This window comes from Mustela putorius, unplaced genomic scaffold, assembly GCF_011764305.1.
Source record: "Mustela putorius furo isolate JIRA1106 unplaced genomic scaffold, ASM1176430v1.1 tig00000460_pilon_pilon_pilon, whole genome shotgun sequence".
NCBI classification, from domain to species: domain Eukaryota; kingdom Metazoa; phylum Chordata; class Mammalia; order Carnivora; family Mustelidae; genus Mustela; species Mustela putorius.
Window position 1 is genome coordinate 14,107,008 of NW_025421389.1, and position 23,264 is coordinate 14,130,271.

At 51.7% G+C, this 23,264-nt stretch overlaps 1 long non-coding RNA gene across 3 annotated transcripts; it reads right to left on the reverse strand.

Annotated features, from left to right (window-relative positions):
• Positions 1-3,708: 3,708 nt before the first annotated feature.
• Positions 3,709-22,891, reverse strand: LOC101691022. 3 transcript variants are annotated; one of them, XR_006606873.1, is made up of 5 exons: positions 22,754-22,891; positions 17,243-17,357; positions 16,343-16,462; positions 6,587-6,788; positions 3,710-4,766 (listed from the first exon to the last, which is right to left on the reverse strand). It is a non-coding gene; the product is annotated as an uncharacterized LOC101691022 (long non-coding RNA). The 3 variants fall into 3 exon arrangements; XR_001179024.2 differs by lacking the exon at positions 22,754-22,891 and having other exon boundaries at positions 3,709-4,766; positions 17,243-17,519; XR_001179023.2 differs by lacking the exons at positions 16,343-16,462; positions 22,754-22,891 and having other exon boundaries at positions 17,243-17,519.
• Between the last annotated feature and the right edge of the window lie 373 nt (positions 22,892-23,264).

Consider the following 23,264-nt stretch of genomic DNA (forward strand, 5'->3'; position numbering starts at 1 on the left):
TTTTCTTATCAATCAGGACATAAATATTAACTCTGTCCCTAGATTCGGAGTGTGGTAGGAGACATTCATATATTGGTTCCCTGCTCTAAAGGTGCCTATAAAGAGCCAAAACCCAAACCCAAACCCAACAAACGGCAATCGGACTCAGGGGGTCAGGGAACCCGGCCTCAATACTGCACAACAGAATTGACACGGGTTCATGCAAGTGGGGAAGCAGACCCAAGGAGAGAAGTGTCCAGGCACTTGCTAGGAAGAAACAGCAGCAAGTGCAAACCCAACAGCTGTTTGAAAGCACTCCGAGCAGATCTGGAAGCCAGTGGCTGTTTGGATTAGCTTTCTAATTGGCTGAGTGTTAGCAAAGCCTTGTGTGTATACAATGGGAATAGTTAATCTTGTCTATTTGTATATCCACTCATGTTCTGTCACTCCCTGATCTTCTTAGAGGTCTGCCTCTTACTGTCGGTTTTCGGCCAAGAGAGGGTTTATAGCTAAGGGACCCTTCCTACGCTTCCCCTGGCACAGGTGGGCAGCAGGAGGAAAGCCAAAAAGAGGACCATGATGCCAACCAACCAGGGCTTCCCTAATGACCCCCTCATCACAGCCCGCCTGCCTTGCCACACGCATCCCAGGCCAGTCCCTCTTCCTGCAGCGCCCGCCTCCCTGCCACCCCCATTCCAGTCATCAAACCCACATACATCATGACACTTTGTGACAAACCTGGAAGTTAGGCTGTATCACTCCGAATGAGAGACCCGAGAGAGGTTAGGTGACTTGCCTGGTGTCACCCACACAGCTAGGAAGCGGCTGAGCCATTGAACTTAGGTCCAGCACTCGGGGTCCCCTGTATTGTCGCTGCTGGCCTACCCTCCCCCACATCACGTTCATCATAGAACATCCTTGCTCAAGAAGCCAGAAGGGCTCCCTTTGGCCCACTGTGTTAATTGTCCACATGCCTTTGCCGGCATCTTGGGGTCCTTCATTCTTCAGTACTTGTCCCCCCTTCCCCCCATAAACCCATGTCACCTCTGCTGTGGGCTTCTGTAGTGTGAGGCCAGGGTCCCTGACTCCCACCATCAGATTGTAGGCACCTTTAGATCAGCAACCAAGATCTGAACTTCTCCCACCAGACCCAGACGGCACAAGGTAAGTATTTATGCCCTGACTGACAGTGGAGGAGTGAAACATGAAGATAGGGCTGGGAGGACATCGAGCGTAGGAAGGTCTTCTCTCGGGCGCAGAAATGACCCCTTTAGCTGAGGGGCTTCCTGTCTCTATCATTATTCACTCACCTCCTCTGTCTCTCTGGGCCACTTCCTTCCCTATCTTTGACTTTTTGGCATCTGTTAATGATTTTCTTTTCTTTGTGACCTAAGCATGGTCCCAAAGTCCTCCTTATAATTGCTCTAGGCTCAGCTGGTCAGACATGCTTAAACACATGCATTCGGGGCGCAGGGAGGGGGAAGAAGAATTCTTTACATATAATGATGCTCCTGTCGAAGATTCGGCAAGGTTATGGCTAGGACATGGTCTAGTCTTCAGCGACACCCCATAAATGGGACTGATGCAACCACATCATATTTTGGGACGTTCATTCAGAGAATCCTAAGGGGATGACCATGCAAATGAGGAAGAGAGGAAGTCGGAGAAGCGTTAATTTCCTCTAATCTCTACCAATCGCATATGTAACTACGGCTACGGCAGGCTCACCGTCTCCCACGGGCCAGACACTTTACCGGATGCTCTACGGAAACCATTGCATGTCATCTTCAAAACAGTTCTGTAGAGTAGCGTTGGGATTATCCCTGGGGAAACTGAGGCTCACAGAGATTAAATCGCTTGTTCAAGGTTACACAGGAAGTGTAAGAGCCAGGAGTTGAACCCAGGCTGCACAACCCCAGAAACTTGACCTTTAATTTCTGATGCCAGTGGGTGATCTCATGGGTGTGTGTGAGTGTGTGTGTGTAGAGGGATTCAGGCTGGGACTTGCGCCGAGAGAAAGACAGAAGCTTGAGGTTCCTCCTTTTCTAGGAAGGGGCCTGGGGTGTGGGCTCCTTCCCCACCAAGCACAGCCCTTGGCTGTGCAACTTTGCAGAAGTGGGCAGCTGGCAGGAGCCCTGCATTTTTTAGGCCCCAGGCTGCCTCCTTATCTCAGGGAGCCTTGATTTACGTTCCTCTATCTTATCTTTGCACCCGGCCCTGGTGATGGATTTCACCTTCGGCATTTGGAGGCTTGCTCCTTGCCAAAAGCTCTGCCCCCGCTTCCCCCCTCCCCAAGACGGATTGACGAGACAGCCCTGGGCTCACTCTTACAGCCGCCCTCCACCTCCTGCCTCCCCCAGCTCAGGCGGAGAGAGGAGGACGATGCTCTTTCTGATTGGAGAAGGAGAGGGGGGACCCAGCCCCTGCCCAGGCCTGTCCTCACTGGAGATGAGTTAGGGGAGGGGGAGGGGGACAAATAATAGTAGGAGGCTGGTCCTACTTTCCTCTTTGTTTTGAATGTTCACCTGCCTTTTCAAATTTAATCTCCACGACCCCTAAATGAAACTGCTGTTGTAGTCCCTTTTTACAGATAAGGAAACTGAGGCTCCACAAGGCTAAGGTCACAGAGACCACATGTGCCTGCCATGTATCTTCTGGCAAAATCCTTTGCATCTTTCATAAAACATCAAGGAGGACAGAGTTCTATCTCTTTGGAGCTACGCCTACCCCACACCTTCCCTTCATGTTTTACTTCTTCAAAACTGACCCATTGGTGAGGTCACAGCAGTCCATACTTTTGCAAGGGTGGGTTCCAAGGGAGGGAGCGTGGCCCGCAGGAAGGGGAGCGGGAAGGCGGGTGGTGTTGAGTTAAGGCCTGAGCTGGAGTGAGTAAGGTATGCTTGAGGCGAGAAACCGCACTAAGAGATGGTGCAAGGTTAACCCCCTTCTCGTGCCTGGAAGGGAATCACCAATGAACCAGTTTATTAATGAACAAGCACTAAGAGCCTTCAGTAGGCATTGGTCGGGTGACACACAGTCATACAAGGCCAAGAGTCAAGAGAACAGAAGGCAAGCAAACATTTATCGAGGTTCCCTGTGTGCCAGGCTGGGGCTAGGGCATTTGCTTATCTGATCTGATTTGCCTAACAGTCTTATACAGGGGGGTCCATGATCCTCAATTCGGAAAACGTGGAGGCTCAGAAAGACCGGGTCATTTGCTTCCGGTCTTAAAGCTGATAGTTGTAGAACAATGATTTGAACCCCAGGTTATCTGACCCTAAATCTGTTAGTAAACTAGAAACTTCTCTCTTGTCTGTAACTTAGGAAGTGTCTCCTGCGGACTCAGAGCTGCACCTCGTAGCGGGCAGCCTAACTCGGTAACCTGTACAACCTAACCCAGTCTGCCTACATCCGCAAGACTTCAGAGGGAAGAGAGAGCTAGTTAGCAGGAGACATTCAGCTTACTTGTGGAAAGAACGCCAGATGTGCCCTTGCTGATAGCAGGCAAGTTTTTAAGGACCTGGACCGTGCCTTGTTCATCTTTGTGTTGCTAGGGCCTAACGCGGCTCCTGACCTGTTAGCAGGGGCTCAACAAATGTAGGCTACTGGCTTGGACTGAGGAAACTTTAGTTTTCGGGGTTCAAAACCCTAGAAGCAGGGCACTTGGGTGGCTGTCGGTTGAGTGTCCAACTCTTGGTTTCGGCTTAGGTCATGATCTCAAGGTCGTGAGATCGAGCCCCGCACTGCGCTCCATGCTGGCTGTGGAGCCTATTTGGGGTTCTCTTTCTCCGGCTCCTTCTGCCCATCCCCCCACCCCTCAACCCCCACTCGCACATGTGTACTTTGTCTCTTAAAAACAAAACAAAACATAGAAACTTAATCTGTGGACAGGCCCAAGGTATACAGATTCATTGAGTAGAATTCAAGGAAAACTAATGAAGGGACAGGCACTCTGAGCAAGGAGGAAATAGGTAGATGGGGCATTTGGAGATGCTGTTATAGAAGATACATCTTTGCTGGCGTCAAGGAGACTTGGTTTCTAGTCCCAGCTATGTCACTTACCAGTTGAGGGACTTTGGGCACGTTGTTTCCTGTCTATGAGGCCCACTTTATTCTTTTGTAAAGTGAAACATTGGGCCGGTATTCTAATAGCCCTTTTAACGCTTAACATACTATGAATTTTGAATCATTAGCAAGAGAGTTCCACCTCCGACAAGGACGTGTTAGGGGCTGTCTGGTCCAAAGACAAGCATGGACTAGGTGGCATTAGCAAGGTCTTTTCAAGCCTGGGGGGCTGGCTGATTTTAAAGAGGATGCAGCCTCCCATTTCTAAATCTCCTCTCCACAGACATTTGACTCAGTCTTCAGAGCCATCGGAGAAGCTGCAGTGTGCAAAGTGGCTCATCCCGGAGGGGTGGGGGGTGGGGATCAAGAGCAGGAAAACCACCACTCTTGTGGGTAATTCTCAGCTCCCCAGTGTGCTGGCCACCTCCCACCCAGGACTAATTTGCACTGCTAATCTGTTATGTCTTTCTTGGTAATTTAGCACTTTCAGACAGTTATGGTTAGATTCTGTTTATTTTTCTAAACCTCACAAAAGCCCCATAATACAGCAAGGGAGTTGAGCTGGAGAAAAAGAGGGGGAGGGGAAGTTTTTCTAGAAATACAAACTCAAAGTTCAAATGCTCTTCTCCATCTGCAGGACAGCTGTCGTGGTACCCCGTCCATCCCGAGAGCTCCAGCATTCCATTTCAAGGCTCTCTTGCTGAGCCCTCCCACCGTCATTTCTATGACAGAATGTGGCCTTGAGATCAAGGAATGGCAAGCTGCCGCTACAGACACCTGACACAAAGTCTCATCGCCCTCGCCTATCTCTTTCTCCTCTCCATCCTCACTGTGGAGTCAGGATGTGGGTCATTCTTTCCTTTTATCCAAGGGAGGAGAAAGGGAATGAGGGCTGGAAAGATACTGCACCCTTATGTGGCTGAGTAGGCGGAAGTTTGGGGTCCAAGTGGGGCAGTGCTTAACCTAAGCTAACCTAACCTAATTCCAACCTAACTTTAAACTAACCCTAACCTAACCTAACCTAATCCTAACTTAATCTAACCTAACCTAACTTAATCCTAACTTAACCCTAACCTACCCTACCCCACCCCAGCCTAACCTAATCTAATCTAACCTAACCTAACCTAAACTAGCCCTAATCTAACTAGCCCCAACCTAACCCTAAACTACTCTACCCTATCCTAACCTAACCTAACTTAACCTAACCTAACCTAACCTAATGCCCCGGGGAGATGTCTTGTTTTCCTCCCCAGAAGGTGGCCATGTGTCTAATTTCCCAGCTCTGGCTGGGAATGGTGGGAGAAATTGGTATCAGAGCATTTTTGCTGACTGGCTGGCTGGCTGGCTGGATGACAGCTTAGAGAACAGACTGAAGTTTAAGCAAGAAACGGGAAGACCAAGGCCAAGACCATTTAGTTTACCAGACACCCTGATGCCCCTTGGGAAGAAGAAAGGTGGCATGGAAGAGGCAGCCAAGGATGAGTTTCAACTGAGGCATAAAGGACACAGACCTAGATAAATAGGATCTGAAAGGCCATCAGTCATCACCTAATCCAAAGCTTTTTTTGGGGGGTATGGCATCAAAACTCCAGGGCACAGTGACTTTAGTGACCTCCTTAAGATCACAGAATGAGAGTGAGGACTTGGGTCTCTTGACTATTTGGTCCCTGGAAAAATGTTGGTCTCCTCTTCCCAATATCACCTTCAACTCATTCATTCCAGAAAAGCCCCTTACTAAACCTCTTTTTGGGGCTTCTTAACATTAACATGATCTGAATTTATCTTGAATTAAGGTCCTTGAGGGATGCTGGCATTTGCCTTGTGGTCTCGGGACTGCGCCCACTTAAAATAGAAAGGGTGAGTGAGGATAACAGAGGCCAGCCCTACAAGGTGCCAAGCCTTGCTTCCTAGAAGAATGTTCCAGTGGTCTGCCATCATGGGACTAAAGTCTTGAGCAAAGGTGCTCAGACCATGTTCAGTGATCAGGAACTTGGAAGATGTAATCCACATGGGGCAGACTCACTGGTTTCTAGATTATACTAGAGTTTGATTCTTGGGATGGTTTGATATGTATTCTGCTTTTTTTTCCTTTTTTTCCTAAGTTTTAGATGGCCAAGTTGTCTTATACAGAATAAACAGCTACCCTGAGAGAAGGAAGGAAGATTCAGATATAGACATAGGGGCTTCTCTCTTAGGTTCACCTTGGGACAGGAGGCAGGCAGCAGACCAAAACCTCAGAAACAGCCTTTAATTCCTCTAACTCCTGGCTCCCCTTCGGTTTGTACTTCTGATATGCTGAGCCCTACCAAGGACAATCACCGGGCCCAGAAGATGGGCTCACCCCAGATTTATGGCACACCAGCCCCCCCCCCGCCCCGGGGAATACACAGAGGTCCCAGCAGGTAAGTGCCCCAGGCCATTCCAGATCTTCACGACTCTTCTCAAGACCTCAAACCCTCTTTCTCAATGGTTTTCTGTTTTCCAGAAAGAAGGGAGTCCATCAAGAAGGATTTTCCTCCACCATCTGTCACCCTTTACAAACCTCTGGGCCTCAGCGGAGCTTCTCCTCAGTGAGGGCCGCTTCTGAAGGGCCATCCCAGCTTCCGAGCTCTCCGCTCTTCCAACCGCATCGTCCTTCAGCTTTTCTCTCTGCCAGTTCTGCTTCTTTTGCCCCCTCACTCAGCAGGTGTCGTTCCCCAGGAATTCTCCTGTGTGAAAATCTCAGAGTCTGTTTCTGGTGGAACCTGATCAGAGACAAGAGCGTTTTGGGTTGAGGGGCCTTGTTCTCTGGGAACTTATCCCCCCTTTCTCCTGAATCTTCAACCTCCATCTCTCCTTAGCATATGAACTTGTTTAAGTCTTTCCTATATTAGGAAAACTCAAATGAAACCTTCCTTCCACCTGACGTCCCTGTAGCCAGTTTCCATTGAGCTGGTCTTTCTGTTTTTTTTTTTTTTTTAAGATTTTGTTTTATTTTATTTTAATTTATTTATATTTAGATATTAATTTAATTTTTATTATTAATTTTAATTTTGTATTATATATTTATATTTTATTTATTAATTTTATTTGACAGAGAGAGACACACACATACACATAGCGTGAGAGGGAACACAGTGGGAGGATAGGGAGAGAGAGACGCAGGCGTCCTGCAGACCAGGGAGACAGACGCGGGGCTCGATCCTAGGACCCTGGGATCATGACCTAATCCAAAGGCAGATGCTTAACGACTGAGCCACCCAGGCACCCTAAACATATGCGATGGACAACAAGAGACAGCAGATGCCAGGGAATGAACCTGGGGCCTCATACTTGCAAAGCATGTGCGCTACCACTGAGCTACATCCCCATAGCCCCTTCAGCCAGTCTTAATGACACTCAGTCATATCCCCACACAGCAGTGAGAGAGACACTTTTATGAAACAAAATCTTGTCCATCACTCCTTTCCTCAAAGTTCTTTGGTGCCTTCTTATCACTCTCAGGATAAAATCTAAATTCTAAAGCATGGCATTAAAAAAAAAAGTCCTGTGTGATCTGATTTGTGTCTGTCAGTCCAGCCAGATCTCATTTCTCCTTCCCACTCCGCCTCTTCAGGCTACAGGAACATTGAAATTCATTGTTCTCTCCCAAAGCATAGTGGGTTTTTCTTACGGCTCTGCATCTTTGCGCTCTTTCCCTCCGCAGCCCCCATTCCCACTTCTTGGCTTGTCCACCAGGAAGATGCCCCTTCATACTTCCGGGTGCAGTGCATGCGTCGTCTCCTCCTGGGAGCTCTCCCTGATTTTTCAAGGCGAACTCAGAGTGCCCTTTCCCTCACTTCCCCCTCCTGCATGTCCCACCTGCCCCCAACCCCGTAGGAGAACCATCTTACTATAGTATTGCTAATTTGAAGTAGGAGCCACCACTCACCTCTTTACGTCTACATTTCTCAAGAGCAGTGTCCGTATCTTCCCATCACTCCGCCTCCTAGACAGAGTGCAGGGCCTGGCATGTAATGGGCGCTCAATAAATGTCTAATGAGCTAAAATGCCTAGCTTTTATCGGATGCTTTCAGTAAGGCCAGGCAAAACATCTGTGATGCTGTGTAGCTCAGACGATTCCAATCACCTTACAAGGTGGGAGTCGTTATTCCCATTTTAAAGATGAGAAAACTGAGACTCAGAGGGTCAGGCAGCAGTCCCAAGTTGGGAAGTGGTACAGAACTTAACGCTCGCTGCTGTTTGTGGTTGTTCATGCCACTAAACTTTCCATGGAGGCGCTTTGCCTCTCGCCCCTCCACCAGCCCCCAACCAGCCAGTGCTCACACGGGGCCTCTGCCCATCAACTCGGGCACGGAGGCCTGCACTTGGCCAAGAAGTTTCTGGCATTCACAGTTCGGCGGTCTTTTCTTCTGTGTCAAAATCCTCTCTCACTGCTGGAGTCCCACAGCCTTGCTCAGACTCTTCCAGACCTGATGCCCACTTTCCTGGTTTCCCAGCTGAGTTCTGCTTCCTGAAGCCTACAGACTTGGAGCCAGCAACGCTCAACAATGCTTGGTTTCTCAGACTTGGCTGGCTGGATAGGTCTGTCTTGGGCCTTCAGTTTTGGTGTACACCCCAGTCTATATCCCTGGCTCTGAGCTAAACGCTTCCTGTGTAGACCCAGCCCTCTTGTATGCCAGGCCTTGATCTGGCACCCTTCTTGCCTTGTCCTGAGTCAAGACCTTGTTATCTGCTCACTCTAACAGCAGCTCAGGAACCAGACAATCAGAGAAGGCAGAGAAAAGGGGTAGGGTGGGGAAATGCTTAGAAAGGCCCAGGAATGCTGATGAGGGATGTACTGAAGCTCATGGGCATGGGGAGTTACCCTGGAAGTCCTCATCCTCCCCTGCCTCCCCACCCTGCCCCCGGCACCTAGGGTTGGAGAGCTCATGCCTGAACTCTGGAGCCACAGGCCCACTTTCCATGCTTTTGCTCAGTGCCTGCTTGTTTCTCATTATGGCAAAGCTACAATGAAAATACAGGTAATAGGCTCCTGACTAACAGGACTGATATTTTGTACTCCTTTTTATTGCTATGGTAATGGTCATCAGTACCTGACTGTAATTCATTATAATTACAATTAACTGTATGCAGTTACTGAGGAATAACACTTGAACTTTATTATTATTTTTTTGAGATTTTATTTATTTATTCGACAGAGGCAAGTAGGCAAAGAGGCAGGCAGAAAGAGGGAGATGCAGGCTCCCCACTGAGCAAAAAGCCTGATGTGGGGCTTGATCGTAGGACCCGGAGATCATGACCTGAGCTAAAGGCAGAGACTTAACCAATTGAGCCACCCAAGCACCCCCAACATTTGGACTTTAGGAATATACCAGGGTCAGATTGATCTGAAGCTATTTTAATGATAATGCCTCAATTTTGTAGGTCATTTAAGAAAAAAAAAGATTTTATTTACTTATTTGAGAGAGAGAGCGAGGGAGAAAGAGAGATCACAAGCAGGGGAGAAGGGGAGAGGGAGAAGCAGGACTGGATCCCGGGACTGTGGGATCATGACCTGAGTGGAAGGCGGATGCTGAGCTCCTCAGGCGCCCTGGAGGTCATGTTTAACAGAGTGCACTTTCACACGTATTATCTGGTTCCAACTTGGTTAATGCGGTTTGTTGTGGGTTTTTTCTGACGCTGAAGGAGATCAGAGCAGGGACTGAACACCACACCCTATGCACCCACCACTGTTGAAGGCAGCCGTGCTGGGCTAGAGATGTGGTGTATGGCATCTGATTAATCTTTACAAAAGATGGAAATTGTAGAGGCAGAAGAAACTAGGTAGATTGCCTACTGTCCCACAGCTCATAACAGAAAAGCTGGGACCTGCAACCAGATAGGCCTGAGGCTGACGCTTACACGGGGCTGCTGTGCTTTGGTGCCCAACGCGAGGCCTGGCCTCTGTCTGTGGCTGTCACCACTTGTCTCCCATTGCGATCTGGGCTTTAAAGCAGCATTAAACACCACCCTGTCCTCACCCCTCGAGTTCTCATCTTCTTATGTGTCGAACATGACTCCCTGCCATTAACCTCCAGTTCCTTTGGCCTGAGATGATTTTGCCTTTCTTGCTCCTTAGCTGGAGCACCGACTCTGACATTCCCATCTGACTTACTGATGAGGGGGTACCTGGCATTCGATGCCGCAGGAAGTCGCTCTTCTCAAGGAGAAGACAGGCAGCTCCAAGGTCATGGCAAAGACTATGGTGACTGTGAGGGGGGTCCTCCTCTGTGTTGCCCAGGCCTTGATGAGAACATCATTCCAGTGGGGCACATGCGGCTTAGTGGTTAAGCGTCTGCCTTTGGCTCAGGTCATGATCGTGGGGTCCTGGGATTGAAGCCTGAATTGAGCTCCCTGCTCAGCGGGAAACCTGCTTCTCCCTCTGCCCCCGGCTTCTGCTCTCTCTGTATCTCAAATCAATAATTAAAATCTTAACAGAAAGAGGAGGAAGAGAAGGGGGGGGGTTGGAGGAGGAGAAGGAGAAGAACCTCATTCCAGAACTAGGCAAGGACTTTACTGTCTTAAGTGTCATCTCTTGACACCGCCACATGGATGGTGTTTATCTCCTTTAGACTGGCCACAAAGGATGGGCAGGGGAAGGGGCCTTTCGTGGGGAAGTGGAAAGAATTCTGGTCCAGAGCTCTGACCCTGCCTCTGTAGGTCCGATGCTCAGGTCTTGGCAAGTGTCCTTGTCTCCCCGGACATCCATCGGTAGAACTCATCACTGTATCACCCTGAAGGTCTTCTGGTCTCCCTGCCATCCTGGGGTCCCTCAGGTCCCCCACAGGGGGGACCATTCCAAGGGCTACCCTCGGCGGTTCTTGGAGGCTATCCTCCTGCACAGGCAGACGCAGAGCAGAGCGAGCCTCCAGTCTGGCTGTCTGCGCCCCTGAGGTCCCCGGTCACCCCAGCACCCTGGCAGCAGGTGGCAGTCTCGGTCACAGCGTTAAAGGAAGCCTGTGTGGGTGAGAGGCTGGAGCCCTGTGGGGGCTCCATGGACGGCGGGGAGCACCAGCGAGTGCCTGTGAGTGAGTGTGTGCAAGCGTGCAGCGCGCGAGTGTTTATTTATTCTAGGAGCGGTTGCTAAGTCGGGGTGTTTGCCAGGAGAGAGCTGCCTGAGAGCTGTGTTTGTTTACTTAGCAGAGAGCGGGGAAGGACAAGGAGAGAGACAAGTGTAGGCTCCATTGATTTAGAGCTGGTCCGGGGACCACTTGGAATGGTCCCCCTCTGTGGGCACTGCTGCTTCTAGAGAGCCCCTCCCCCCAGGGACACAGGCTCTGGTTTGCCTTCCTTGGCAGCTGTTTCTACTCCTGACCTCCCTCCCACACGGGGTTGAAGTGCCTATGCCCCACCAGGGCAGCTGGCCCACCTTCCCTTCATGCTGGGGGTCTCTGGGGCACAGGGCCCTGAGAAAATGTGGAGGATCCAGAGGAGGGGCGTGGCCTAACGACAGAATGCGTTCCTAACCTGGGTTCCCCTGACCAATCACCTCACAGTCTTTGGCAGGTTCTGGGAACTCCCGTTCCTCATCTACAGACCCACTCGGGAGTCCTCTTGCGAATACACAGTCATATCTTTCAAGAAGACTGGCAGACACGGACTGCTTTCTTCTCATCTCACTGAGCCCGTGGGTGCAAAGTCCTGCTCCTGTCAGTCCCACTTTCATCCCTGCGCCAAGCTCTGCCGCCCCTTAACTTGGACTTGGTTTTCCAACAGGCGGTACATCTGTGCAGGACTCCTGCCCCCCTGTGCTTGGTCTTCCAGGGTTTGCAGTGGGTCTATGTTCCCTGTCTTCAAAAGAGAGAGAGAGCAAGAGAGAGAAGACAGACCAACAAGAGACCCTCCTGACTCCCTGTCCACCCTCCGCCAAGGGCCAGGAAGGCATATTTCCTCAGTAGCTGGAGCTGGCTGAGTTGCTGGCTCACTATCCCGGCTGGGTGGCCCCAGGGACTCCCCAGAAGCCTCGACCCCCGCCCCCTCCGGCCCCAGCAGTGTGTCTGCTAGTCTCCCAGCGATCACTGGCTCCCCAGACCCAGGCTGGCTGGCAGCCAGGGGTGGTGTTCTGGCTCTCGTACCAGCCAAAGGGGGTGGCAGGAAGGCCCTGCTAATCCCCTAGAGAAGACTTCTTGGCTCTCGGAGAGGAGTGGCTGCCTGCGAGCTGCCCCTACCCCAGGGCCATGGAGCCCTGTACCCCAAAGTCCTTTAGGCAGGCTTTATGCCTTGGTGTTCTGCACATACCACCAAGGGGATTGGGCTGGAATCCCAGGGGCTCTGTGGAGAGGGAAGGAAGACTGGCTTCTTCCTACTTTACAGGTTAAGGCTCTTTTTTAATCTATAGTTTACCCCTGTTCCTCTCAAAAACCCTGAAGAATTATGAAGCAAGAGGGTAGGTGGATGCTCTGTTCCCCTCCAGGCTCTAGTGTCCTCTGGCTCCCGTTAGCCCTTGGACATCCCCAGCGACATTGGGAGTTGTGACCAGGACTGCCAAAGGCTACTAATTCCTTCTGCTCCTCCTCCGGCTGTCACCCTGCCACCCACCTCTGCCCCCTGCACACACAAACACACACACAGACTCAGCTTTCTGTCCCTGAGGTGGCCTGTTCCCCTGGTGCCACATAGAAACAGATGAAGAGCTGGAAAAATTGCCCCAGGGCCAAAGAGAATCAATATGGAAAAAGCAGGGAGAGAGTGAAACCAGATACAGAAGAGGCGGCCAGCCGGGGAGGTGGTACTCCGCCTGGCAGACCTCCTGCTGTCCTCCCAAGGAACCAAGGGCTGGGCTAGGGGCCTTGGTCTGCCTTTCTCCCTCCTTGCTCAGCTGGCATGCCTCCTTCAAGATGCTGCCAGGCCCCTGCTCCTTCAGGGGTCCTGCTTAGTCTTGGATCCAGGAAAGAGTAATCCTCCTCCATGAGCCAATCCCTCCCCGAGCTTGGCTGTTACTGGGTAAGCTAGACACCAAGAGTCTAACTATTCTTGCTTTCTCTTTCCTTCTTCTCCCATCCCTCCCAGCATGGTACTCTCCCAACATGGTACCAAAGTAAGGCTTCGAGTTTGGGAGGTGAGCAGGCTGCATTTCATTGTTCCCAGCAGCAAAGAGGCAGCAATTCTGGTCTCAGTTCAAGAGATCTCTACATTCCCCAGGGAGCTGGTACCATCTACCTCGTTTGACCCTAGAAGGTCATTTAAGGGCTGCTTCCAGGCCTGGCTCAGCGCCCTCGATGCAGGAGGGACCAACGCTGTGGCACTGAAGAGGGTCAGGAGCATGGGTCAGCAAATGGAACTGCCCCCCGAGTACCCCCCACCCCAGGCCACACTTTGGTGCTGGCATTCCCAAGGGGAGTGCTCCAAACCAAGCTAGGCGCACTGTGTCCGGGTGGACCCTTCCCAAACCATTTCTATCATGCATCGTTTCCCAGAAAGTTTCTAAGATGGGAACTCGCAGCTGAAGCTGGTTGTTTAGATCGGAAAATCTGGATGTGATGTCTTTAGAGAAACCAGGAAGTCTCCTCACATGAACCTTGCCTGCAACCTCTCCCCACTCCCTTGGCCTGTCCACTCGTCTCTGCCTGAGTCATGGCAACAACCAGTCACCAGAACGGGGAGCTTTACGAGGTGCCGGCTGAGTGCTCCCCCGTATGCCAGGACATTTGCTCCTCCTAAGGCCCTTCCTGATACGTTATTGCCAGCTCTACCCAGAAGAAGCGAGAACTCGGGCCCAGGGACGTCATGCGGCCTGCCTGAGGATGTGCAGGCAGTGGGCAGTGGGACCTGACTGGAAGTCTCCAGTTCTTACCACAGGATCCTTTCTGTTAGCAACCCAGAGACATGTGCGGGGGAGTTGGCGGGAAGGGACAGACTTGGTTGGCTTCTAGCGGGTCTTTGGTGTGGCCTCAGGAGCAGGGAGAGCTGGTGAGGGGCTCTCTGAGAGGTACCTCACCTTCTTCCGCCCCAGATCTGCCTGCTGTGTGTCTGCCAAGAGCCCCCCGTTCCTCCCCTGTATCTCCATGTCTTCCTTGTCTTTGCTTTGGGGGCGAGGGGTCGCCCCGCAGAGGCGACAGTGTTCTCAGGGCACGTTGGTCCTGTGCTGCCTCATGTACCCCATCTAGGGATATATGGCTTTGGCGTCACCGCTCTGCCTGACTCTGTTGGGGGGCTCCTTGAGCTTGCAAAGAAAGGACCCAGACTCTTCTCGGTCCTCAGACTTATCATGTGACCTCCAACCCAAAGTCAGACCCTTCTGGGCCTTCGCATTCTGGAGCGGAAGGCTATGGGAACCCAGATCTGGACTCGGGCAGATAGAGGTGAGGTGAGAGGCATGAAATGTACCCTGTTTTCCTGAGCAGAAACCTCTCCCAGGCCCATCCGTTTCCCAGGGCAGTTGTTCCCTCCACCCGATGACCTTAGAACCCCCTCCGCCAGGCCTCTCGGGGAAGGTGATTGCAAAAGCCAAGTTTATCCCAAGTAATGCAATGAGTACATTGCGGGGTGGGGGAGGGGGTGGGGAGGTGGGGGTGGGTGGAGGGAGGAGGTTTTATACAAAACACATGTTATTGCCACTATTCTAGTTATCTTGGATATTTCCTGCATGTTTGTCACCATGGTAACGGACTCAGCACGAAACCTTGTTTGCTGGACCCTGGGGTCCAGCATAACGGCCATGTGGTGTCAATTTGGACGTCTTGGTGCTTTTCTGTCTCTCTGTCTGTCTCCCCCAGCTCCCCCATCTGTCTTTTCATCTTTGTCTGTCCTCAGCCTGTCTCTGGGCCTCTCTGTTTTCTCCTTCCCAGAAATAGATGTTCCTGCATCCCTGCTCTGCCCACCCCAGACCCTCCCTCAGCCACTCCCGGCAGCCCTTGACTGAGGATGTCCCAGAACGGACGAGGAGGCTGCATCCCAGAGGAAAAGCAGGAGGCTGGCTGTAGTGGAGAAAGGGCTCAGCCAGCCCTGGGCTCTTGGTTTGGAATAGATCTGTGCTACCTACCTGCCAGGAAGGGTGGGCATGGGCCTGGGAAACATCGGTAAAAGGGATGCGGGCTTCTGATGCTGACTTTCCCTGTGTGGGGTGTGTGGCATCCCCAACTCTCCAAGCCATTGTTCCCCAGACTTTTGGGGAAGAGATAGGTATAGAATGACAGGAAAGGGGAGGGAAGCTCAAAGTTATGTGAGAGAAGCAAGCAAAAAGTGAGGGTCCCCCTAGAAGGGAGAAGCTTGGCAGCGAAAGGTCTGTGAGACCTCTAGGCTCTCTGGTTTCCCCGGGGCTCTCCCCATTTCTGGGCTGGGACAGAGCCATGGCAGACAGCAGTGTCCCTCTGCGGGAGCAGCTGGCAACAGAGAGGGTGTTGACAGGGACAGTGCATGAGGAAGTTGGGCCAGCCGTCTGGAAAAGGCTATGTGAGCAGACAGAATGTAAACAGGCTGCCCCATGGGAGGTGAAGGTGTCTCCTGGCCACCCCTCCACCCAGGTCCCGTTCCCATTGTGCCCAGGAAGCCAGGCCTGGACACCTCTTGCCAGCCTCTCTCTACCGTGTTTCCTGCATCCACACCCCTTTGGTCTTTGGGCTAAGATTAAGTGTGGAACAGCTTTTCCAGATCCCTTTCCCAACCTCCACATTTGTCCTCGGCTCTTTCTTATTGTGTGGGATCCCCACTCCCTGAGCAAAGTGGGCCTGGGGGTTGTAACAGACCCAGATCTCCGGGCAGGGCTGGTCACCCCCACGGGACTGCTCAGAGGAGAGGGACGTAGAGAAGACAGAGGCTGGGCTAGGCAGCTGTGGGGCTCTGAGAACAGACTCCTGTTGCCCAGGCGGTATCCACAAGGGTGTGCCATGTCAGCCTTCTCTGGCCCGGTGTCTGCCAAGGAGGGGTAATCCTCTGGATGGGTCCGAGCAGCAGGAAAAAGTGGGAAAGGGCAGTTTGAGGGGTCAGCCAATTGGAGGCAGGGGTCCTTTGGACTTTGGGGTGACACAGGGGCAAGGGGCCGATCCCAAGGGGAGGGACTGCCTAGAATTAGGGGGTGTGTTGGAGCTCCAGGCATGAATCCCACCCAGGAAAGGGATTCAGGATGACCTCCAGTCCAGGGGGAATTGGGCAACCAAATTGGAAACTGAGGCAGGACCAAGTAGGCAGAGATTCAGGGGAGATAGTGGACTGGCCAGCCTCAGAGAGCCTGGTGTTGGCAAAGAGCGTGACTTCTGGAACCAGACAGACATGGCTAATGTCCAGCTCCACTCCTCAGCCTTGGGCACATCAGAGAACTCTCTGAACCTCAATTTCTCACCTGTAAATGGAGAAACCCCGATTTTGTATTCTCTTAAGGAGTAATTAAGATGTTCTCCAGAAAGTTCCCCGAATCGTGTCTCAAACGACATGGAGGGTGCTTGGTAGTATTCTCCCTTCCCTGGAAAGAGAGGATGATACTTCCATACCCTCCCCGTAAGACCAACATGCTTCCTGTTTTTGTCAGGATTGGTCCTAACCCTGTCTGGCTCTACAGGGGACAGAACCAGGGCCCTTGGCTAAGAGGAGACTTTGGGATTTCGAGCCTCAAGGGCGGCAGCAAGGGGTGGGATTGGCTGTCTCCTCCTGGGAGCACAAGAGGGCAGCTGTGAGAGTCTCTGGTGGCGGGGGAGGGGATAGGAGTGGCGTGCCGTATCCTGGAAACCAAGTCACAGGGTCCAAATCTACCCGCTTCCTTAGGGGCGCTGTGCAAGCCTCGCTGAGGAGGTCTCCGTGGATGACAAGCGAAGGGGCATTCCCTCTCCCGAAGCTATAGCAGCCAGCTGACAGACAACCCGGGGCCCCTGAGTTAGAGTCTAGAGTCCCAGGGAACCAGGGCACCTGGTTGTGGGGGACGGGGGTGGTAGACCCCTGACGCAGGCAGCAGGAATCAGCGCGTGAAGCCAGGAGTGGGGACCGAGGGGCACGTGCATGGGATCGATAGCTGAGCCTGGCAAGGAGCTCTGGGCAGGCGCGGGCAGGCCTCGCTGTGGGAACTGGCAGAGTCCCCCTTGTGCCTCTGGCTCTGAGGGTGGGACACCCAAGTGTGCCAGGCTGGGTGGACCCACGCAGGGCCTGCCTCAGGGACAACCCCATCTTTCCGGGGCTAAGGGTCCCATTGGCCTCTCCAACTCTGCCCAAAGCCCAAGGCCACAGATTCACTCCTCACGCTGCCCTCTACCTGGTGTGAGTCAGCAGTCTTCTGCAAGCCTGTTTTCCTGTTGGACCAATGACTCCACGTGAGAGAGAAATGAGTTGTGAAGAGGGTTCCAGTGCTTCCAGAGGAGAGGGTGGGCCTGGGAGACAGCACGCAGAAGACAGAAGAAGGGCGGTGAGGTGTGAGGCCCAGCAGGGTTCCAGCTTACCCCACAGCGCTGCTGAAGGGGTGCAGGGCTGAGGGAGGGGCTTTTCAGCCCTCTCTGTCCTCAGCCCTCTCCACAGAGACCACATCTCAAGACTCAAGTGTCCCCTCCCAGTGACTCAGGCTTTGGCTGCCCTCCTGCCCACACCCAAGGCTGGGTCCAGTGCCCTGAAACAGGAAGGGCTGTGGTGAGAGTGCAGGGGTGGGGGACTGCTCCAGCTTCCCCGCTGTCAAGGCCTTGGGCAGAGACAGGCCTAGGCAGAGAGGGCCTGTGCACCTTCCTGGCCGTGTCCCCCTGTGCCACCTCAGGACTGAGTTTGCACAGGGGCCAGGATCTGTGCTCCTCCCCCAGCCCTGAGCCCCGCAGGTTGGTTGTTTCTCATTAGCAAAGTGTAGGATGTCACCACCACCAAGAGTATGTATATATTTGTTCTATTTGCTGGAACCACAGGTAGATAGCGCTTGGGACACGAGGACTGAGCCAGGGACAGGGCCTGAGGGACCTGGGCAGGGGCTGCTGGTCTATGGGGCCATGCCATTTGGGGGCCACGGGAAACCAGGTCCCTGCTAGATCCCAAAGGTGCCTAAGCAAAAATTGGGGGGGGGGAGAAAGGAGGAACCAATGACATGGGATTGTAGTTATTGTAACATTATATTATAATCACACCGAGGGACTGTGATTATAGTTATTGGTTGTAATTGTTATTAATAACAAAGACTAGCATTCACTTACTGATGACCAGCCTGTGCTGGGTGGTTCTTACTTCTACACTGCATCTTTCATTCTCACAGAAACTCGATTCTAAAGAGGAGGACACCAAAGCTGAGGAAAGTTAATAATTGATCTCGTTCTCACAGTAATGAGGCCTTACAGATGGCATCTGAACCCAGGTTCACTGGTATCCTGACATCTTGTCCCCAAGGACACCATCTGGTAAAGCCTATGGGCGATTTCTCGGAATTACGTTGTTGTTGTTTAAATACATGAGGGACGCCTGGGTAGCTCAGTCGATAACATCCAGCTCTTGGTTTCAGCTCAGGTTGTGATCCTGGAGTCATGGGATAGATCCCTGCATCTGGACTCTCTGCTCAATGTGGAGTCCGCTTGGGATTCTCCCCTCTCCCTCCACCCCTCTTCTCCCTGCTTGCATACTCTCTCTCTCCCTTTCTCTCTGAAATAAATAAATAAATAAATAAATAAATAAATGAATAAATAGAATCCTTTAAAAAAATACATTGAATTTACAAAGGAAACCAATTATATCGAAATGTAGTATCCAAACATTAGAAATACATAATATGGCAATGTCTGTTCTTCTTTATTAACACATTAAATAACAATATTTCAAAATAGCGATGAACGCAAATAATATTTTGTGATACCAGCAAAAACTGCTATGTGATTTCTATCCGTAACAAAGTCACAGGTACTGACAATATTTATATTTTTAATTGAAGGAAGTTCTAAGTACCAGAGGACAGTGAAAATAAGGGTGTGACTTTTTTCCTTCCCATCAAAGTTCCCAGACCCTTAGAATTTTATCTGTTGATGCCCAGGGGTCTAGACTCCAGGTTAAGAACCCTTGCTTTGGAGGGAAATTGTTACAACCTGCATGCAGGGTGTTGGGCAGGCCCCCTAGAAACCTTCTGTTTGCTTTGGTGGTAGAAGGTGTGCAGACCATTTCTGGCCAACGGACCTCTACGCCAGAAAAGGATGTTTCACTTCACTTCATGGCCCAGCTCTGAACTGCTCTGTCCCAGTGACCTAGTTGGGATTTACGGTTACTGGATTTAGCAAATAAAAACACAAAGGCCTACCTAAATTTGATTTACAGAAAAACAATGAAGTGTTTATTTTATTTTCTTTCTAAGTAGGTTCCACACCCAGCATGGAGTCTAGTCCAGGGAGTGAACTCATCACCCGAGATCAAGACCCAAGCTGAGATCAGGAGTCGGATGCTCAACCAACTAAACCACCCAGGCACCTCTGAAGTTGTTTTTTTTTGTTTGTTTGTTTTAGTATAAGTATATCCCAGGCAGTATTTGGGATATATTTATATTATTTTTTTTATTGTTCGATAACAGATTTCCACAAAGGTAGCAACTTAGCAAAAACACATTAGCTCGTAGTTCTGAGGGTCAGAAGTCTCACAGGCTGAAATCTAGGTGCCCTTTTCTGGAAGGCTAGGAGATGAATCTGCCTCCCAGTTCAGTTGGGTTGTTGCTGAATTCAGTTCCTCGTGGTTATAGGACTCAATTCCCTGCTGCCTCACTAGCTGTCCGTCAGGGTGCCCTCAGCTTCCAGAGAATATCCACGTTGCTTGTCCTGTGCCCCTGCCCTCTGCAAGCCAGCAAGGATAGGAAATTGTTCTCCTGCTTCAAAACACGGACTTCCCTCCTGCCACTGTCTAGAGGACACACTTTACTTCGGAGGGGCTCATGGTGATGACATTATGCTCATCTCGATCACTTCTCTTCTGTCGCACAACCTAAGAGTCTGGGGAGAAACACCAAGAGACGGAAATCCACGTGTGCAAATTGAGCGCTGGCCGCTGTGCACCCAGCGGGGACAGGGGCCTTTCTCTGCCTTGCCATATCCCAAGTGTGAAGGTGCGGGCTGACATAGGCATCCGTCCGAGCTGGTAAGTAAGAGGCTGGTTGAGAAAAGTGCCACACGGCACTGGTGGGGGAGACAGATAACCAGCATACCTTGGTGAATGGCAGAGGGAGAGGGATTTTGCTCTTAGAATGGGGAGGGACTGGGGGAGATTGGCTTAGCTCAGGATGCGGTTCAACTTCAACAAGACTTTGACGACTTGCAGAGGCAAACATCAGGAGGGCGTTTGGGGCAGAGGGGACAGCAGAAGCAAAGCCAGGTGGGGAAGGGAGCCGGGGTACAATGAGGTGGCCTGTGCCACGGGGGGACAGGGCACGGGGGGCTGGAGGGCAAGGAAGAGGGGAGAAGGAGGAACATAGTCCAAGAAGGAGATAGGAGTCAGACTGGAGGCTTGGAAAGCTCCACCAGCAGGCAAGGGTGTGCAAGCCGCAGAGTGCCGCTGCTGGGAACGCAGCTGCCATAGAATGCTGCTGCCCCCTTGACTGCGGTGGCAAGTAGGGCTATGACGGGGCAGCTGGGAAGCAGCCTCGCACAGTGGACAGAATGCTGGCCTAGGGGCTGGCTTTGCCAGTTACTCACGGACAGACTCTGGGCCACGCTGGGAACATTGAGGAATAGTCAGGAGCCAGTGTGATTTGAGCAGAGTAGGTAAGGGGTGAAGTGTCTGTGTGTGTGTGTGTGTGTGTGTGTGTGTGTGTGTGTGTGTAGGATGATACGGGGCCTTGCAGGCCCTTAGAGATGTTGGCTTGTATCCTGAGTAAGAAGGGAAGCCAACAAAAGGTTCTGAGCAGAGCTCCAATGTGATCTAAGTGTTAGATGGTAAGCAGAGCTACTCGGAGGGGCAGTTTGGGCCTGTGCTCCCAGGCAGGGTGTGGACTACAGGAACCCTAAGTTACAAGGTCTCTGGCCACAAAGAATGTGCACTGTCCTGCAGAGACATAACAGTGAGCAGTGGTAAGACCCAGGGCCGTAAGACAGAAGAACCTGGGTCTGAGTCTGCTCACTACCACTTCCCAGCCTAGAAAGTTCCTGAGGTCTCAGTTATCTCAACAGGAACCCGATAATGGCTATCCCTGTCTGATGGGGTTTTTGCAAAGACTGGCTCACCCTCAAGTGCCTGACACAGAAAAAGATCGCAGCTGATGGGATAATGTTAATAATGGTACCAGGCACGTTCAGTTCCTCGTCAAGCAGTGCAGATAATAGCGGCCAATGGCATTGGAGGCTGTGAACTCTTCAAGGTAGGAGAGATAGGCTAGCCTCCAAAGGTGCTAGGAATCAGGAGGAGGAAGGGTGACGGGACTCAGCAACAGCCCAGAGGCAGGAATGAGCACAGCGTGGTCTCCACCAAGATATACAAGGTAGAGCCTGGAACAACTCGGGGGGTGATGTAGGGTATGGGCAGGTGCCAAATGAGGCTGATGGGAAGGCTGGAATCAGAAATGCTTGAACATGAGTTGCCTAATTGGAGGAGACTGGGAGTGGGAGAGAGACTAGTCTTGGGAGGGTGGGAGGGAGGAGGGAGACAGGCCCACGACCTGGCTCATACTTTCCCCATGGTGGGGTCGGGGGTGGGGTGGGATGGGGGTGGGCCCTTGGCAGGTGTCCCAATGCCCAGGATTGCCACATAGAATGAGGTGGGCCAGTTTTTCCTGAAACTAGATCTTTCAAGCAGCTGTCCTCAGCCTGAGGGACCATGGCGAGGGGACAGGGGACAGAATCAGGCTGTTCCTTCCCAAGGCAGCATTTCTATCAGCTTCACTCCAGGGCTGACTCCCTGCGAGAATGGAAGCTGACTTAGGGATGGAGGGAGCAATGGCAGGGCCCCCCCTCAAAACCCAGGAAAGCCCTCAAGGGCAAGTGAGAGGGTACCACCTCCTTTAGGTGCAGCCTCCAACTTTCTCTCTTCCAGCCTTAAGGTGTGGCTGAGAGCAGAAAGCCTCAGATCTTGCATTTGGGTCTGTGAGCCTCTGAAGAGCTCAGCGCTGGTGATTCCCAACTCGGACACACCAAGGACCAAGTGTCTCTGGAGTTAGTAAAGGAGGTTGGGAGCTATTCTAGTGTTTATTTAAAAGACTCATAGAAAACATATATTTTCTGCAATAAGGCTAACTCCTCCCCATCTTTCAGATGTTGGCCTAAATATCGCCCTCTGAGAAGCTTTCTTTGACTTTTTCTTTTTTCAGATTTTAATTTTAAGTAATTTCCGCACCCAGTGTGGGGCTCAAATTCAAACTCACGACCCCAAGAGTCACACTCTCCACCAATGGAGCCAACCAGGTGCCCCCTAGACTTTTTGTGGAAGTCAGGCTCCCAGCGGGAAAAATGGCTCATTCAAACCCAGGAGGTGAGGAAAGTTTAAGAACGATCTTTGACAAAGCCATTGGCAGGAATGAGTGACAGTAACTAGGGGGGACATGACAGGTAGAGCACCCCAAGCGTCATTCTCCATAGGCCTAATGGGACAAAGGAAGTGGGCGGTTACTGGAACCCGGTAAACGCTGTAGCCATAAGAAGGGGCTGCCTGACCAGCACTTTGGCCTTCAGCACAGGGGTGCAGCCTCAGCCCACCCATGCTGGCTGACCCTGGAGGAAGCAGACTCGCCCTCCTGGGGCCAGGGCCTCCCACTGGTGAAAACCCAACTGGAAGCTCAAGGCGGAGTAATATGGGCATAGAATAATCTGGAGGGACAGCAGGAGAATATCTAGCATACCTCTTGCATTATTCTGTTCTAGCTTCCATAACAAAATACCACAGATGGGGTGGCCCAATCAACAGAAATTTCTAGACGCTAAAGTCTAAGATCACAGTGTTGGCCAATTGAGTTCCTGGTAGGGAGTCTCCTCCTGGCTTGGCGACTGCCACTGTGACCTCACAGTGCACATGTGGTGGAGACAGGAAGAGGGGGTCTGGTGTCTCTTCTTATAAGGGCACTAATCCCATTGTGAGGGTCCCACACTCGTGACCTCATCTGACCCCATTACTTCCCAAAGGCCCATCTCCAGTACCATCAAACTGGGGGTTAGGTCTTCAATGTACATCCTTGGGGGACACAACTTTCAGTCCATAGCACCCGCCCAAGGCTGCATTCTGTGCCTCCTGAATCTCCCATCCTACCTTAGGCTTACCCAGAGCATGATGTTACCATACTGTGTAGTAGTGGTGTTTTCTTATCTGCACCTCCTACAAGACTCAGTCTTCTCCAGGGCTAAGGCCAGAGTGTA